We start from the raw sequence: 17,215 nt of genomic DNA, 5'->3' as shown, positions 1-17,215 counted from the left end.
TTTGTTACAATAGTGGAAAAGCTTATGTTTGGAGAAGTGTATAAAAGAGGCTTTATAAGGTAGGTGATAAAATTCAATTTAAGTGCCATTCAGTAGCTTTTATATTTTAATATTGTTTTTTTTTTCTATACATTTGCACTGGTTTGTCAGATACAAAGAAGCAGCTACTGAAGTACACGGTGCAATGTGCACATTAATCACGAGTGTGATTGGGCTTGGCAACTGTCTGAACATTCACTATTGACGGAGGCTGAGTGAGGTGAAGAAAAGCACAATTTTAGTTGCAATATATAGATTACTTGTTTAATTGTTATTCAATTTAAAAAAAAATCTGGATATAATTCTGTAAAGAGATAAGTAACCTGGCCAATACAATAGAGAAAACGGAAGCTAGGAGAGGTTTGTGTGGTGGTTTCGAGAATGATACAAGTGTGGTTAAGCTTGAATGGGACGTAGAATGCATTTATGCAAACATCAGCAATACATAACGCAAGTGGTCTACAAGAGATCAGCAGTCAGGATAAGTATGGCACAGCAAAAACAGAATTTACTGGAGCTGGACTCTAGAATCAGGACAAGGGAATGCCAGTAGCGATGAGCATTGTATAGACTTGACTAACAGACTTCTTTCTCCTCCAAGAAAAAATGATAGAAATCAGAAACTGACAAAACAGTTAAAGAACTAGAAAGGCAAGTTCCTGAGGTCCCATTTTTAAAACAGGACAATACGAACCTCCAGCCAGATAAGCTGGCTGTGCTGTTCAACCTACAATTACAAGCTATTTCAAATCTACAGGCCTGCTTTACAAACTGGATGAAAAAGAACAACAATTAATATCCGGTCACATAACAGCAATGTTTTTATTTTCCTTTCCCCAGCTAATTGATTAGCATTTACACCTATGACGGAGTTACCCAACTGCCCGAATACTTCGACCCAGCCCAACATGTACATCACCAAAAAGGAGTAGGTTTTGAAGTTAAAAGGCAAAAACAGCAATCTATCCGCTCCTCCAATTACAGGAAGGAGCTGAGCCTTAGCCACTGGCCATGGTAATCTGATCAGAGGGGATTGATACTGAGGACAATGCACCACAAAAGGGTCAATAACATGGTAATGTAGAGCAGAGACAGAGGACAGTAATCACTGATATTAAAGCAAAGACACAAGGTGATGTTTCCCTTCCAATAGACGGAGATCTTTTGGGACTGGCCCAGGTTTTAGGCCAAACCCAGACTGCAGTAACGTGGACTCTGGTCTTGCACTAATATTCTGGTCACAACAGAATATTCAGACCAGCAGACTCAGCCCATTTTTCCAGAACAGCAAAAGATACAGTGAGAAGGGAAAGTGGTGAGAATCTACAGTTGCTTCTTGTCCTCCATCTGCATCACAGTTGGCAATGATAATGAAAAATATTCACAAATATGAAAGCCACCAACATAAAATCCTCCAACCCAGGAACTCCCTTTTTCATCATAAGTGGTTTAGATCTCATAATGGAATGCCTGGTGCAGTTTTCTCTCGGCTGATACAAGGGAAAATTTAGAAACAGGAAGTATTTCATGTCTTCTCAATGCTGCTTAAACACTGATTGACATTAATCCAAGAGAGAAAATCCTTCCAGTCAAATTAAGTCTGAAAAGCCATAAACCTTGAATATTACCTCCATTAAGCACAAGAGTTGCTCAAGTAAATAAATCAAATTAGGTCCAGACCAAAAAATGTGTGAAATGTATGGCAAATATTTACAAGAACATAAAGCGATCATTTCTTTAAGTTTGTAATTCATACTGAATAGCAAATTATAGCACCCGTTAGTAACTTGGCAACAACGCAATCTATTTGCGTCCAAATTCTTTTCATGCCTCTCACAGTCTTCCTCCAAAAATGCATTTAATGACCTATATCCAGGGTGGTTGTAGGCACACTGGCCCATTAGTAGTAAAAACAGAAAATGTTGGAAACACTCAGCAGGTCAGGCAGCATCTCTGGAGAGAGAAACAGAGTCAACAATTTAGGTCGATGATCTTTCATCAGAACTTATGGATTAACCCAATGGGAGGCCTGTATGGATCATGAATCAACCCATTAGCAGGCCCGAACTTCAGTCTCTGTTGAGCCTCCAATGGACTTAATGGCCTCGATATTACCGGGGAGGGGGGATGGCAGCAGGAGGGGGGGGGGGGGGCGACTGGGCGCGTGGGTAACCCGCCCAGTAAAATCCGTCCGTTCCCCACGTGATCGCGGGTAAATTGAAGCCACTTACCATGCCTTCCGGGTTTCCCATCATCAACCTGCGCAGCGGGCGGACTGCGCACCCGCATCACGGGCTGTCAGCTGGAGGCGCCTTATTTAAAGGAGCAGTCCTCCAATGCTGCTCCTGGAGCAAACAACCAAAATTATAGAATGGAGCAGCCCAGGTGAAAGGCTGCTCCCAGATTTACTGATGCCTCACTCCAGGTCCTACTGGATGGGGTGAGGAGGAGGAGGGATATTTTCTACTCGGCGGACGGGAGGAAGTGGCCTGCCTCTGCCACCAAGAAGGCCTGGCTCGAGGTGGCAGAGGAGATCACCAGCAGCAGCAACATCTCCCGCACATGGATACAGTGCAGGAAGCGCTTCAATGACCTATCTAGGTCAGCCAAAGTGAGTACACTTACTCATTCTCCTACACTCCGTCTTCCACATCACCGCCCGCACCCCACAACTCATTCTGCACTGCCAACACTACTCTATCACATCACTCCTCACACCCATTCAAACCTCATCCTCAACTTAACCTGCATTTCCTCACCTCCCCAGTACTCACCCCACCACTACCACTCAACCCAATCCTCATACAATGTCATGGCTCTATCTCATACTCACCCTCTGATGCAACTCTTTCACGGTCAGCCTCACCCAAACCAATGCATTCAGCAGTTGGCCACCTCACCATTACTCACTCACGCCTCTCTACTTTCTCCCCTTATAGGAGAAGAGAGCCCAGAATGCATGAAAGAAGGCAAGGACCGGAGGGGGGCCGCAACATCTGGTCATCCTCACAGATGCGGAGCAGGAGGCTCTGGAACTGAGCCGCACCCTCGAGTGCCTGTCCATCGGGGACACCGAGACCGCCACCCAACAAAAGACTGGTGACAGAACTTTAACATTCAGCACTCACAATAGCAATTGATGTTAACATGCCTTGCCATCTTCAGCACCTCAATATCTGTCATCATGCTTAATATTGCCTTCTGTTCTCTTACAGGGCCTTCAGCGACCGCCGTGACGGCAGTGGGCGATTCCTCAGAGGACCTGCCAGCCTCTGAGGGAGCACTGTAACATCTGAGCGAGCTATCCACCAGCGCAGATACACACATCTCGGTGGGTCCCCGTCCTCACTTAATTGGGATCGCACATGGTGAATCACCACACACATGTGAGCATGAGCAGAAACTGGTGGCAGGGGCAGCTGTGGAGAGTCTGCGTTGGTGGGAGCACTCTTCTCCAGGCTCTGCTCAGCTGGACGCAGATGCTGAACCCTAGGGGCCATCCATGAAAAAGAGAATGATCGAGGGGCAGCAGCACATTTGCGAGGGCTGGAACGCGTGCTCTCCACAATCACACAGAGGATGGAGGAGTCCAACTCTTGCATGAATGGAATACCGGCACAGGTACAGGAGGGAATCTCTGAGATACTGTCACAGGGATGTGAGGGCATCTCTGAGATAGTGACACAGGTAAGTGCAGGAATGCCTGCGATGGAGGGAAGGCTAGCCTCCATCGAGCTTCAAGCACGGCTCACCAATGAGTCCATTGAGGCCCTGACAACAGCCCTTCAGACTCAGGGTGAGCAACATTCTGCCGCCTTAAACAGGCAAGCAGATACTCTGGCACTGGCCTTACAAGGCTTCACACATGTCCTCCAAACTGTCGTCCAGCAGTGCAGTAGGAGTGGTGTGGCCCTGGCCCAGGGGAGGAAAGGGACATGGAAGTGGGGATGCCACTCAAAGCGCCCCCACATCTCACCCGTTGCCCAGCCTTTCAACCAGTACCCACAATGCTACCTCCTCTCCAGGTGGCCGAGTCTGCCCCTGCACAGGTGCAGGTGGAGCAGTCTTTGGAGGGGCCCTCACAAGCACCGAAACCTAGAGGGCGTAGGCCCAAAGCATCTAATCGGTCAGGGCATGAACAAGAGCAACCTGCCACTACCTCTGCTGCAGCCACAGGGGAGGCACCATGTAGGAGTACTCATAAGCGTAAGGCGAAGGTTTTGTGAGCACAAAGGGGATGCACAAGGGTGTTTGACGGTTTGTCATGTTTTTTATTTAGATTTGATTTTTGTTAATGGCACATTAAATATTATTATTGTCACCACTACTGCCACGTCTTGGCCATTCTTGACTGGCTTGTGTAATAAGGCCCTTTCATGAGGTTCACCAAGAACCCCACCCTTGATGCCACCCATTGGGTCACTCTACAGTGGGTGTATGTGTAGTTGCACGACTATTTTGTGCAGGGGGCAGGGTGGCCGCTGTTCTGTCCAGTGGTGAGAACTGGACTCTTCACACTGTCTGATGTTAGGAGAACCGCTCACATATCATTGACTCCCTGGCCGCACGAGCAGCCAGGTGAGCCACTGTTCTGCCCATGGGTTGCTCCTACTCCTCTGCCTCCTCCTCCTCCTCCTTAATATGGGTGGCAGATGTGGATGGGGCCACATCCAGCGGCACCCCTATCTGTTGTGCTATGTTGTGCAGGGCACAACAGATGACTATAATGTGTCTCACACTGTCTGGTGCGTATTGGAGCGCTCCCCCAGAATGATCAAGGCACCTTAAGCGCATCTTGAGCAGCCCTATAGCATTCTCAATTGTAGACCTGGTAGCGATGTGGCTGTCGTTATATCGACGCTGTTGCTCGGTGTTGGGGTTCCTCAGTGGTGTCATGAGCCACGTGTGCAGGGGGTATCCCTTGTCCCCGAGGAGCCAGTCCTTGCGGGTGTTCGGTGTGTGGAAGAGGGGCGGGATGTTGGATTCCCAGAGGATGAAGGAATCGTGGCAGCTGCCAGGGTATCTGGCGCACACGTGAAAGAATCTCTTGCAGTGGTCAAAGATGAGCTGAGTGTTGATGGGGTGATACCCCTTTCTGTTGATGAACAGTCCTGGCTCGTGTGGAGGTGCTCGTATTGCTATATGGGTGCAATCGATTACACCAATGGCAAGCCAGCCACAGTGTGGAATCCCACTGTCCTCTCCATCTGGCTGAGGTCATCCATGGGGAAGTTGACATAGTACGAGGCCCTGCGAAACAAGCCATCATTGACCTGCCTTATGCACTTGTGTGAAGACGACTGAGAGACCCTGGCGATATCCCCGGTGGCACCCTGGAACGATCCGGAGGCTAAGGAGTTGAGGGCAGTGGTGACTTTGACAGTGACAGGTAAGAAGATGCTGCTCAGGCGAGCCGGGAGCAGCTCGGCATGAAGGATGCTGCAGATGTCCGTAACTACCTGGCGACTGACTCTGAGCATCCTTATGCACTGCTCCACAGAGAGGTCCAGGAAGCTGAGCCTCGGTCTGTCGACCCTGTGGCAAAGGTAGTGCCTCCTGCGACGTCGCTCTCTCTGTTTTTGCCCTCCGTGCTGTTGTCTAGGTGCCTGTGGCGCAGCACTGTGTTGTGGAGCTCCACGTGGCGGAGGTGGACGTCATGCCTGGCAAGGCTGATGATGTTGCTCGTCCTCGGATGAAGTGATGAATGCAGCAATGGCGCCCCCCATCCTGACGGTGTGAGTTTGAGGGGGTCCGCAAAGTAGATAAATGTGTTTGCGCAGCATAGTTTAGGGTATAAATTAATAATTTTGAGTGGAAAGACAAAGGTGTTGCAGCCAAAACTTTGTCTGAAGTGACAGAGTGCCCTGCTGCAATAAGTGAGGTTTTCCCCCCACCTGTCAAATAATCCTTTGCATCTCCCACTGGCTGCTGACTGAAACACGTCTGCTCCAACAGGGAGTGTTTCCCGCAGCACGGGAAACACGCTGAGGATCCTTCAAAATTGCACCCCTGCCAAAATCTCCAGTCAATGAGGTCTCTCAAGTACCTCAACTATCTACCTAACTATCTAAAGCAGCATCCCGCCAGCTTTAATTGCCGGTGGGAGTCCTGCATTCGGGAGCTGCGCGCGCACCCGAATGCGTCACTGGGGAACCCGGAAGTCAGCGTGTCGGAGCCGGGCTCTGAACCTGCCTGGGATTCCGCCATTTTAGGAGCCCCCAAGCACCCGATCGGCCATCCGAAAGTCGGCCCCATTATCTTATAGACAATTTAAATTGGGAGTGGGCAGGGAGTCGGCAGTAATCATTCCTGATTTGCTGCATTAAGCCATGGAGCCAGGTTTATGGCCTACTCTGTATCAATAATGTTTTCAGCACCTGTTTTTTTTGGAAAATGTAGGTCAATATTATTGGAACAGTTTGTGACTGTAATGTAGGTATCAATATTGTGTGACACTTTGGAGGATACCTCTGAAGGCATACATGGTTATATGGCAAGTAATTAGGTCAGCGACAGTAACTGTGTGACTAGAGAGCCAACCAGCAGTTACATATACAGAGCCCAGCAACCTATGTAGTCATAATGTGGAGATGCCGGTGATGGACTGGGGTTGACAATTGTAAACAATTTTACAACACCAAGTTATAGTCCAGCAATTTTATTTTAAATTCACAAGCTTTCGGAGATTTTCTCCTTCCTCAGGCAAATGTAGCCATATGTAGAGAGGTGATTAAAGACAGTAATACTCTGCACAATTATTACTGCTTTCTTTTTATTGTAAAAGCCACGACAGATTGTTTGCTTTTAAGTCATCTCTGTTCAAATGTGCATTGAATTGTTTCAGTCAGGGCATGACTGAAATGGCTGAAGATTTGTTCCCCTCAGGGCAGCACTTCAGAAGTTTATTACACCCGCACTCAGGTGACAAGATTTTCTTTAATTGAAAAAAAAATCATCCAGACCATCCAGAAATCATGCCTTGTGCCAGAAGTTTCTGCTTACCTTCAGCACCACTAGAACGGTGATTCAGGCACAAAATGCCCAATTCCTACCGACAGTACTTATGCAGAATAGGCCTTAACCTTAGCTTCATGGCTTAATGCAGCAAATCAGGAATGGGTAGTGATTACTGCTCACCTGCTTCTAAATACATGGGTTATATAATCCAGTGAAAAATAGCCCAGGAAGACAACTAGCATTATTTTTTTGTGCGTGGGAAATAAGCTTGTTGAATGTTAATGACTGTAGCATAATGTTCTTCTGCATTCTGATTATCGCTTTGTACCGTAGCTCGCTGCATTGTGTTACAAAGTCTTGTTAAGAAGCTGGGTTGGAAAAGATTTGTACATTTTGACTGAGTTCTGAAAAAACAGAAGGGTGGGTTTTCATGTGGCTGCTTCTATTGGGCATGAGGCATGATGGAAGTGGTTGGAGGCCCAAGTCATTTTCACAGTCTGGCCTCATTCAAGCATTATTGGCAAGCCACCAGCTCTAAACGACATAGAGTTTCGTCTTCGCTGCCTGGGCAGATTGCCTGCCCTTTATGAAATCAATGGAATGAAAATCTAGTGGGTTCTATAAATGTTAAATTCCTCTCCATCACAAAGACTGCCTACTTCCATCGCCCATCACTGCCCCTGCCTGAGTCCATCTGCTGCTGAAACCCATGCATTTGCTGCCTCCAGACTTAGCTAATCTAATGCTATCCTGGCTAGCTTCCCATCTTCTACCCTCCATAAATTGAGCTCATCCAAAACTCTGCTGTCCCCACCCTAACTCACACAAAGTCCTGCTCATCCACCACCCCTCTGCTCGCTGACCTACATTGTCTCCCAGTACACCAACGCCTTGATATTAAAATTCAAATCCTTGTGCTCAAATCCCTCCATGGTCTCACCCTTCCCTATCTCTGTAACCTCCTCCAGCCTTACATCCCTCCGAGATCTCTGGCCTTTTGTGCACCCCCCACCTACTTTTCCCACCATTGGTGGCAGTGCCTCCTGCCATCTAGGCCCTAAGCTCTGGAATTACCTCCCCAAACCTCTCCTCCTTTAAGACCTAACTCTTTCACCTTTTGGTCACCTGTCTTAATGTCTCCTTGTTTGGCTCGGTGTTAATTTTTGTCTGGTTACGCTCCTATGAAGCTCCTTGGGACATTTTACAAGATTAAAGGCGCTATAGAAATGCCAGTTATTGTTATTGCTGTAATGTTAATGTAAAGAATCTTATCTTGTACATCTCATTTTATCACTCCTGTTAGTTACAATTTAAAGAGAGAATCTGCCCATCCATATCCCTTTTTAAAAAATTGCAGTGAATTAACATTTGTACTTCTTTGTTATTTACTGTTACCTTCTGTGAATTTTATCGTATATATGTCTCAATAGTAATGCCGTCTCTGGAGGATAAAGTTGACAAGAGCTACACAGCTGGATAGTGCGAAGAAACTGAAGCATAGCCAATTTGAAATGACAGTCTCACTCAAGCACCCTGGGTTACCTGAATCTACGGATATTACATTAGCATCCTTACACGGTGAGGCTTTAACTCTCCAGTCTAACCAATTATATCATTAGCACTCACTCCTTAAAACAAAATGCACAGAAAAAAACAACTAACATGGTCATTTCTTTTCATAGTCTGATTGTACCAAAAAACAATGATATTTCCTTTTGCTCAAAAAGAAACAAATTAATATATGGAGGGGACAGACACTTAATGAAATAGATTGAAATAACACAGAATCAGAGAGTTGAAAGAAATAATATATCTTGATGCACCAACATCAAGCAGAGGTTCGCCTGGTCCATCTGACATATCTTACTGTTGCGCATTATTTGCTTGTGCTCTCTTTTAGTCTGACCTCTCACATAAGAACATAAGAAATACGAGCAGAAGTAGGCCGTATGGACCCTTGAGCCTGCTCCGCCATTGAATAAGATCATGGCTGATCTTCAACCTCAACTCCACTTTCCTGCCCGATTCCCATATCCCTCGCACCATACACTGCTCTCAGCACAAACAGGCAGGCAGCCAACCGACTGTTAGGGCACTGCAATCAGCAACTAGCAAGCATTCAAGAAGTTGATTTGCCTTTTGATCCTCCCTCCTTTACTGAAACAATACACGTCATCTCTGCTTACAGGAAAGGAATTATGCAAATTTGCTGGACTGCTCAGAGGACTGATCGATGAATGAGCTACATAGAGTCTACAGCATAGAAACAGGCCATTTGGCCCAACTGGTCTATACCGGTGTTTTGCTCCACACGAGCCTCCTCCCTCCCTACTTCATCTACCCCTATCAGCATACCTTTCTACTCCCTTCTCTTTCGTGTACTTATCTAGCTTCCTCTTAAATGCATGCATGCTATTTGCCTCAACTACTCCTTGTGGTCGCACATTCCACATTCTTACCACTCTTTGGGTAACGACGATTCTCCTGAATTCCCTATTGGACTTATTAGTGACTATCTTATATTGATAACCTCTAGTTTTAGACTCCCCCACAAGTGGAAACATTTTCTCTACGTCTACCCTATCAAACCCTTTCATTATCTTAAAGACCTCTATCAGGTCACCCCTCAATCTTTTTTCTAGAGAGAAGAGCCCCAGCCTGTTTCCTGATAAGTTTTTCCTCTCAGTTCTGGTATCATACTTGTGGATCTTTTTTGCAACCCCTCCAATGCCTCTATATCCTTTTATAATGTGGAGACCTGAATTGTGCACAGTACTCCAAGTGTGGTATAACCAAGGTTCTATACAAGTTTAACATAACTTCTTTTCAATTCTATCCCTCTAGAAATGAACCCCAGTGCTTGGTTTGTCTTTTTTAATGGCCTTTGCCTTTTTTATGGCCTTGAACACAAGAATATGCAATGTTGACAACAACTTACACTTGTATAGCACCTTTAACATAGCGAAACATACTAAGGTTTCACACAGCGGGTGATCAGGCACCTAGCAAAAATTGGGAGAAGAGTTAGAGGAGGTGACCAAAAAATGTAGTTAAAGTGGTAGGTTTTGAGGAGACTGTTGAGTGTAAGGAAAGGTGTGGCAAGATGGACAGGTTAGGAAGAGAATTCCAGAATATGAGGCCATGATGGCTGAAGACTCTTGTGGATGGTGAGGAGCAGATAGTCCAGACTTTGATTATCTGGTTATTTTCTAATTGCTGTTTGTGGGACCTTGCAGTGCGCAAATTAGCTGTCGTGACTAATTACAACAGTGACTAAACTTCATTGGTTGTAAAGCGCTTTGGGACATTCTGAGGTTGTGAAAGACGCATATAAATGCAAGTATTTCTTTCTTTCAGACTCTTGAACGTGGAGAATGTGATGTAAGGCCAGAAGAGATTCGAGCCATAGGTTGGAGCATGAGAATGAGGATTTTGAAATCAATGCACTGGGGCAAGAACTGGGATAATGGACGAGTGGATTTGGTGTGGGATAGGATGCAAAAGAGAAATTGCCACTTGACCCCTCAAAGCTCACCTTCTAGTTGCCTAACTCTGTCAGTCTAATATCCAATAGTATTTTGAATATCCTTAATGTGTTTCTACTGCTTTGCTTGGCAGATTATCAGCCTTTAAGTAATTTTCTTCCTAATATCTATTTTCAATTTACTTTTTACTAATTTGAACTGATGTCCTGGGCTATATAATTCTATTTTTTTAAAGTAATATTCTGATATTGTCCTAGCTACACTCTTTTAAAGTTTATGCACGGAATGAGGTTCCCACTTATCCCATGAAGATCTTAGTGAGCAGCTCTGTGTTAGAAGAATGTACTTCTGCCCAGACAGCTCCATTTGTAGCTGTGGAAACTGATGATTGCACTTAACTTTTACACTGCAGGCTCATTTCAAGCAGCCACAGAAGATCTGTGCGATTTCACCCAGATGATATCAAGGTGAGGAACGTGAGTGCCAGGAAATGGAGCACTTTACGACATTTAATGTCAATGTCAATCTCGGGTGCTCCCAGATTAGGTAAAGCATGGCCCTCTGCAGAATAAAGCTTCCTCTCCTCTGTTCACAGAATAACACCTTCTACTTCATTCATGTGAATAGTTGCATTTATTACAACAACCATCCTTATCAGCTCTTTGGGTAAAATTGTCAGTTTTGTAAGAGTAAAAATAACAGTTCAAAGAAATTGGTGATGTGGTGGGTTCCAGCATTGTCCTTTCACCTCTGGGACTTCAGTGTCCCTCCAGCCCAGACCAACAGGTTGAATGTTTGTTTTCTCTATTGGTTTGTAAATTCCTGCATGAAATATATTTGGCACATTCAGATCCCACCTTTCAGTGGGTGTGAATTTTAAGTTTTTAGTAAGTAATCTTTATTATACATGTCTACTAATTTTGTATATTTTAAAGGGGAGATGGCTATTTTAAAATCAAAAAAATTGACAGTCACACATTTACTTTATTTGGATAATCTGTTTACTCTCCATAATACATTGCTTCTCGTGCTGTGACTAGTAAGAGGTAGATGGAGTTCCCAACTGGCTTTTGGAAAGCTGATAAGTTAGAGAGGTGATGTTATATTTTCTCCATGAACAATACAAGCATCTATTTTATTTGTGTATTTTCTATGTATCTGAACTCAAGGTGAATGGTAGCATTGTTGGGAAATAGAATATTCCTTCCACCTTGCACTAGTGACAGCATCAAACACTCTTAGGTAAGATGTAATCAGAAAAATACACGGAACAGCAGATGGCCAGATATGAATTACAGATGTGCATGTGGTCCCATGTTGTTTTGGGGCCAGTATGTGCATGAGTGGCACAGTAATGAGCACATGTATAAATCCCAAAGTCAATAAGAGACCCCACACACGTCTGAAATTCAGCGCTGACTGTCTTGTTATTTTGTGTAATATACACAGAGCACCTTTACTCCATCATGAAAAAGATACAATAGTGCATAGGGATCAGAGGACTGCCTAGGAGGCCATCAGTAATGAGGAATAATGAGCAACTGATATTTGTATTATAAAGTAATGGAAAAACTACATGTGTGTTCTGATATATAGGTGAGCAGTGTATAGGATTATGCAGTGCATAAATTTCTAAAGAAACAGTAATATAAATGTAAATACATTTTGAATACATGCAATAGTGTTATAATATATAGACAGATATGTATAATATTCTTGTAACTCAAACCAATTTATCTGCTTTACAGTCTCTTCCTATCACATGACATTTGTACAGCTGGGAATTTAGTACAAGATGAAGCAGTGTTTCCACAGCCAAGCATTCACCTTTGACATGTCCAAGGAGGAGAAACAGACCAAGAGACAGGGCGGGAAACTAAACTCCATAATAGCAACCATATGAGCAAAAGTCAATAGAAGAGAGTACTATAACCATTAGAAGGGATGGGCTGGGAAAAGAGATAATTGGTTATCATAATATGAGAAAAAGGAAACATGGAAATGTGTTGATTTGAAGATTTAGGTCAGTATTTTATTAAAGGGATAATACTCCAGGAAAATGGCCCCCCCCCAAAGATGGATTTATGCTTAAGTATTCATGTGCAAAATCATCTTCTTGAGTAGGTGCTAAAACATGACATTTCTTCACAAAGCTGCTATATGCAGTGGTTATGTTACTGGATTAACAACCCAGAGGTTGTCAGTTCAAATCCCACTATGATAAATTGTGAAACTGAATTTGATAAATCTGATAATTTACAGGCTAGCATGTATTGTCATAAAAATCCAATTGGTTCATTAATGTCCTTCAGGCAAAGGAAACTGCTGCCTCTACATAATCTGGCCTACATGTGACTTTTCTCCATACTATTTGGCTTACTCTTGATGCCATCTCAATTGGCCTAATAATAATAAAACCCACTACAATACACAATAAGAAAATTATTAGCTGGTATTTCCACCACAATGGTTCAAGAAGAAGGCTCACCACCGCCTTCTCCCGGGGTAACTAGAATTTATATTCACTATTGTTATTGGTTAGTTAGTTTGCCCTCCCTCCACTCTTATTGATTCACTAATCTTAGCTATGACAATTGACAAATGAAAGTACAGACTTACGAGCCGATCTAACCATATCCATTGAAAACCCAAGAAGGAATTCTCTCATCAGTAAACCTGTTTAGATTTCGTAACTAAAACCGCTGTTCAGGACACAGAAATTCAGAAGTCTAGACAAATCAATCAAATAAAACATCAACATTTATTACTAAACATATCTTAACAAAGGAGATAGGGTTGGATTTCCACCGGGGTCTCCCAATTGCCCACCATAACTTCAGCAGAAGATCCAGCAAAGTTACTGAGGACGATTGGGAGAACCTCCGAAGAGATTCTACCCCTAAATATTTTAAAACATGTTATAAATCTAATAAAAAAACTATTCCAAATTCCAGAATTATTGAATTATGTAAGCTAATAAAATGCAAATTTCAAAGAATTACATAGTAAACCCATATCATCAGGATTTAATAAATATGTGACTATGCCCAGTGGATTGCAATGTAATTATTAAATTCCTGTTCTAAATAGGTAAGAAGTTGCCAATACATGAAGAACTGACTTGCAAAATCAAAGAATATAATAACTGGATTCATAAACCAACATGTTTACCGCACCATAATAGTAGCTGCGCATTGTAATTATTTCCAGGTGAAGTGCTTTGAGACATTTGAGAGGTGTGATAAGGCGCTATACTCTTTCTTTATATTAAATGTAAAAACAGCTTTAAAATGTAATGTTTGAACCGGTATTTCCAATTTTTAAAAAATGCTGCATATACACAGCAGATCCATCACCATCTAAAAAGATGGGTAAACATTTTGGGTGTGAAAACTGGGACTCGGAAAGTACCATTGAGCTAATGCTACTGGAGAAAGAAGTTTGGAGAATGCATAAAATGATAAATGATATGAGTGTGAATTGCATGAAATGGTGAGAATGGTGGTCAGAGAGGCGTTGAATTTCATTGAGATAGTGATATTCATGAATGGACCTAAAAGAAGGAAGAAAGTTCAGATGCAATACACAGGGAATGAATCAGAATCTGAGGCCAGCGCTGAGGAAAGGCATGTTGCTGCAAATGCTCAGTCACCAACAAGGAGGGAAAGGGACAACACTGATGGTGGATTGGATAAGTGGGAAAAGAAAAAATCTTGACAACTAGAAGAAAAGGCTAACACACCTGGAAGACAAGTGGCAGTAGAAATAGAAAGGAGAAAGAAAAACGGAGAAAATCTGAATTAAAAGAAAGATACTGGAAATATTCAGTATTTATCACACATTAACTAGCATCTGATAAGAAAAAGTCAGGTTGTATTGATTGGAAATTCTTCATCAGAACTGGAAAAAAGGCAAGAGCTGTTTTAGAACTGATGGAAACAAAGGGGATGGGGAGGAGAGGGCAAAAGGAGAATATCAAGGATCAGCTACACTAAATACTAAAAGAGACAGATACTGCATTAAAGAGCTCATAAACAGATTATTTTTAAACAAAAAGAAAAATGCTGCGGATGCTAGAAATCTGAAATAAAAGCAGAAAATGCTGGAAACACTCATCAGGTCAGGTGGCATCTGTGAAACACGGGGTTAACGATTCAGGTCACTGACCTATCGTCAGATTCTTTTTAAAGCTGGAAAGAGGTAAAAAGGTGCTGAATGATAATCCAAGGCTGTCTCAGTCAGGCTGTGAAAAGTTGTTGGAAAGAAAAGAAGTGAATAAAATAGCTCAAAAATGGAACGGAACAAAGAGAGATATAAACGGAGGATCGGTTTTTATCCCACTGTTTATCACTTTGTGTCACTCATTTGAGACTCAATCATTCATAAGTTATCTGGTCATCTTCACTTGTAATAAAATATCAGATTTGTTTTCTGTGCAAAATCCTTTATCTACTTGTTGTGGTAATATCTATACTTTGAGATCTAATTACAAACAGCTTAAACCTGTATCTGATTTGCTGTTAACACTTCTCTAATAGCTTCAATATTTATTCCTGTTCCAAAGGTTCATGCCTTGAAGCCTTTATTGCAGCAGGAGTCCAAAGCAATGAAGTGGATGCAAAAATTGTATTTGCATTGATATTCAGGATAGAAAGGAGAGATTAGATGTTAAATATGGTTTGTCGATCTTTCTCAAAATGTCTCCCCTCAAAATGCTGCTATTCAAGTCCTTACTTGATTTTAAATTGGATTGAATATAGATATGATAAATCAGCCCTTTTTTCTGGTGAACAGTAATGTAAAACAGTTCTTGAATTCCAATGTAAAATTAAGTATGCAAAAACGTCAACCATCTCTCAAAAGTTATCAATGTAACCATGGTAATATGGGGCATATTGATTAAGAGAGAGTAAAATGAGATAAAACTAAAAAGATTGGAAAATAGTAAAGACTCACAAAGATGACGGTATCTAAAAGTTTCCCATACATTCATGTCCTTTCATTCATTAGCACCCTATCCACATGATCACAAGATAAGTACTGATTTTAGTTCATCCATCCAGAAAGATTCTACAATCCCTCCACTGCAGCATCCAACTGTTTCTGAAATTGTTTTGTTTTTGTTTTAGATTTCCAGGAGTATTTTGCCTTTTGCGTATAACTATGGAGTTGGGTCCTGAATGGAATCCGGAGGAGAGTGGTGTGACAATCTTTGGAGGGGGGTTCGGTTTGACAATGTATGGAGTATGACCTAGGTTCAAAAAATGCTCAGCAGGCCAATTGAATTTATGAACTGGAGCAATTATTTTAGATGTATTGGGTCTGTGGATACTCTCACGCATGCTCTCATTACATAAAATTTATCAGCTGGTAGATGAGAGCAGAGCTCTCTCCTGGATAGACGAGTTACTATTGGAGATAGGTAACTACAACATAACTGCAGCCCAAATTCATTTAGTTCTTATTATAAGATGAAGCAGAAAGAGGTCTTTAACAACAAAGTGCCTTTGTTTAAGAGAAACAGACAGGATTAATTGTTTTAATGCTGGAAACACTCAGCCGGTCAGGCAGCATCTGTGGAGAGAGGAAGGCAGGGTTAACGTTTCAGGTCGATCACCTTTTGTCAGAACCCTGCTGAGCGTTTCCAGCATTTTCTGTTTTTATTTCAGATATCCAGCCTCTGCAGTATTTTGCATTTTGTTCCTTTACTTTAAATGTTGCCTATGGCCAATATTAATGCACATGGTAAATATTTCACTGTTATTTAAACATATTAATCTCTCTGTAAATTTCTACTGTTTCAAGCCTTACTATAGCATTCACTGTTTCATTTTTCTCGGTACAGCTTCTACTTTCCTGGGAAGTGTCAACAATTAGTAGGACAGTATGAAGCTTAAAGCATTTGTAGTTGCAGTTAGATGACCTTTGATGATGGTGGGTAGGTCACCAGATTGATTCTGATGAGCTTTGCCTTTTAAGCCAGTAACCTTTGTGCTAACCTGAACAAGCAGACTGGTTAGGAAACAGCTGGAGTGTGAAATCTGAAATGACATCACTATCACTATTTATATATTGTCCAGTTATGCAGAACATTTACAGTAGATGCTTATGTCCATTAATAGCTGCAACACAAATTCAACAAAATTCAATTAGTGGATTACTGGCAGTGGAAGAATGGTGTGCTCTTTGTTAATCTACGTAATAGAGAGAAATATATAATTTGTTATATTGACTCATTTCAGAGAGTGCAGAGAACTTGACTTGAATTAAATAAAGAATAAACACGAAGTCCAACATTCTTATTATAATTCTTACATTTTTCTAGAACTACCAGTTTTTACCTTCAGGCTCGGTGAAGGGGTGCAGTCACCAGTCAGAAACTGGAATTGATTTCCTATTTGATATGGGAGCTAAGTGTAGATCAACTAATGGTGTAGTTGGTTTAATTAGCTACCAATATGCACCAGTATACACTCCTCTAGCTATATAAAATGCATTATCGGGACTCATTTATAAACCTTAATGGGTACTGGCCATTTGCCAAAAGCCCAGCTGTTCCACAGACAGTGAGAAGGTGATAAATGACTTCTAATCTGTTTAGAAACAAATGCCATTGATTGCTGGGCCTGTGCACAAAGGATGACATGACAACCAGCGTATTATCAAAGGCTGTCCATACATCATTTATTTTGTAATGTTAGAGTGAACTCCAGTTTTCTGGGTGGCACCGAATG

The sequence above is a fragment of the Heptranchias perlo genome, chromosome 9 (genome assembly GCF_035084215.1).
Source record: "Heptranchias perlo isolate sHepPer1 chromosome 9, sHepPer1.hap1, whole genome shotgun sequence".
Lineage (NCBI taxonomy): Eukaryota > Metazoa > Chordata > Chondrichthyes > Hexanchiformes > Hexanchidae > Heptranchias > Heptranchias perlo.
This window is presented reverse-complemented; position numbering follows the sequence as displayed.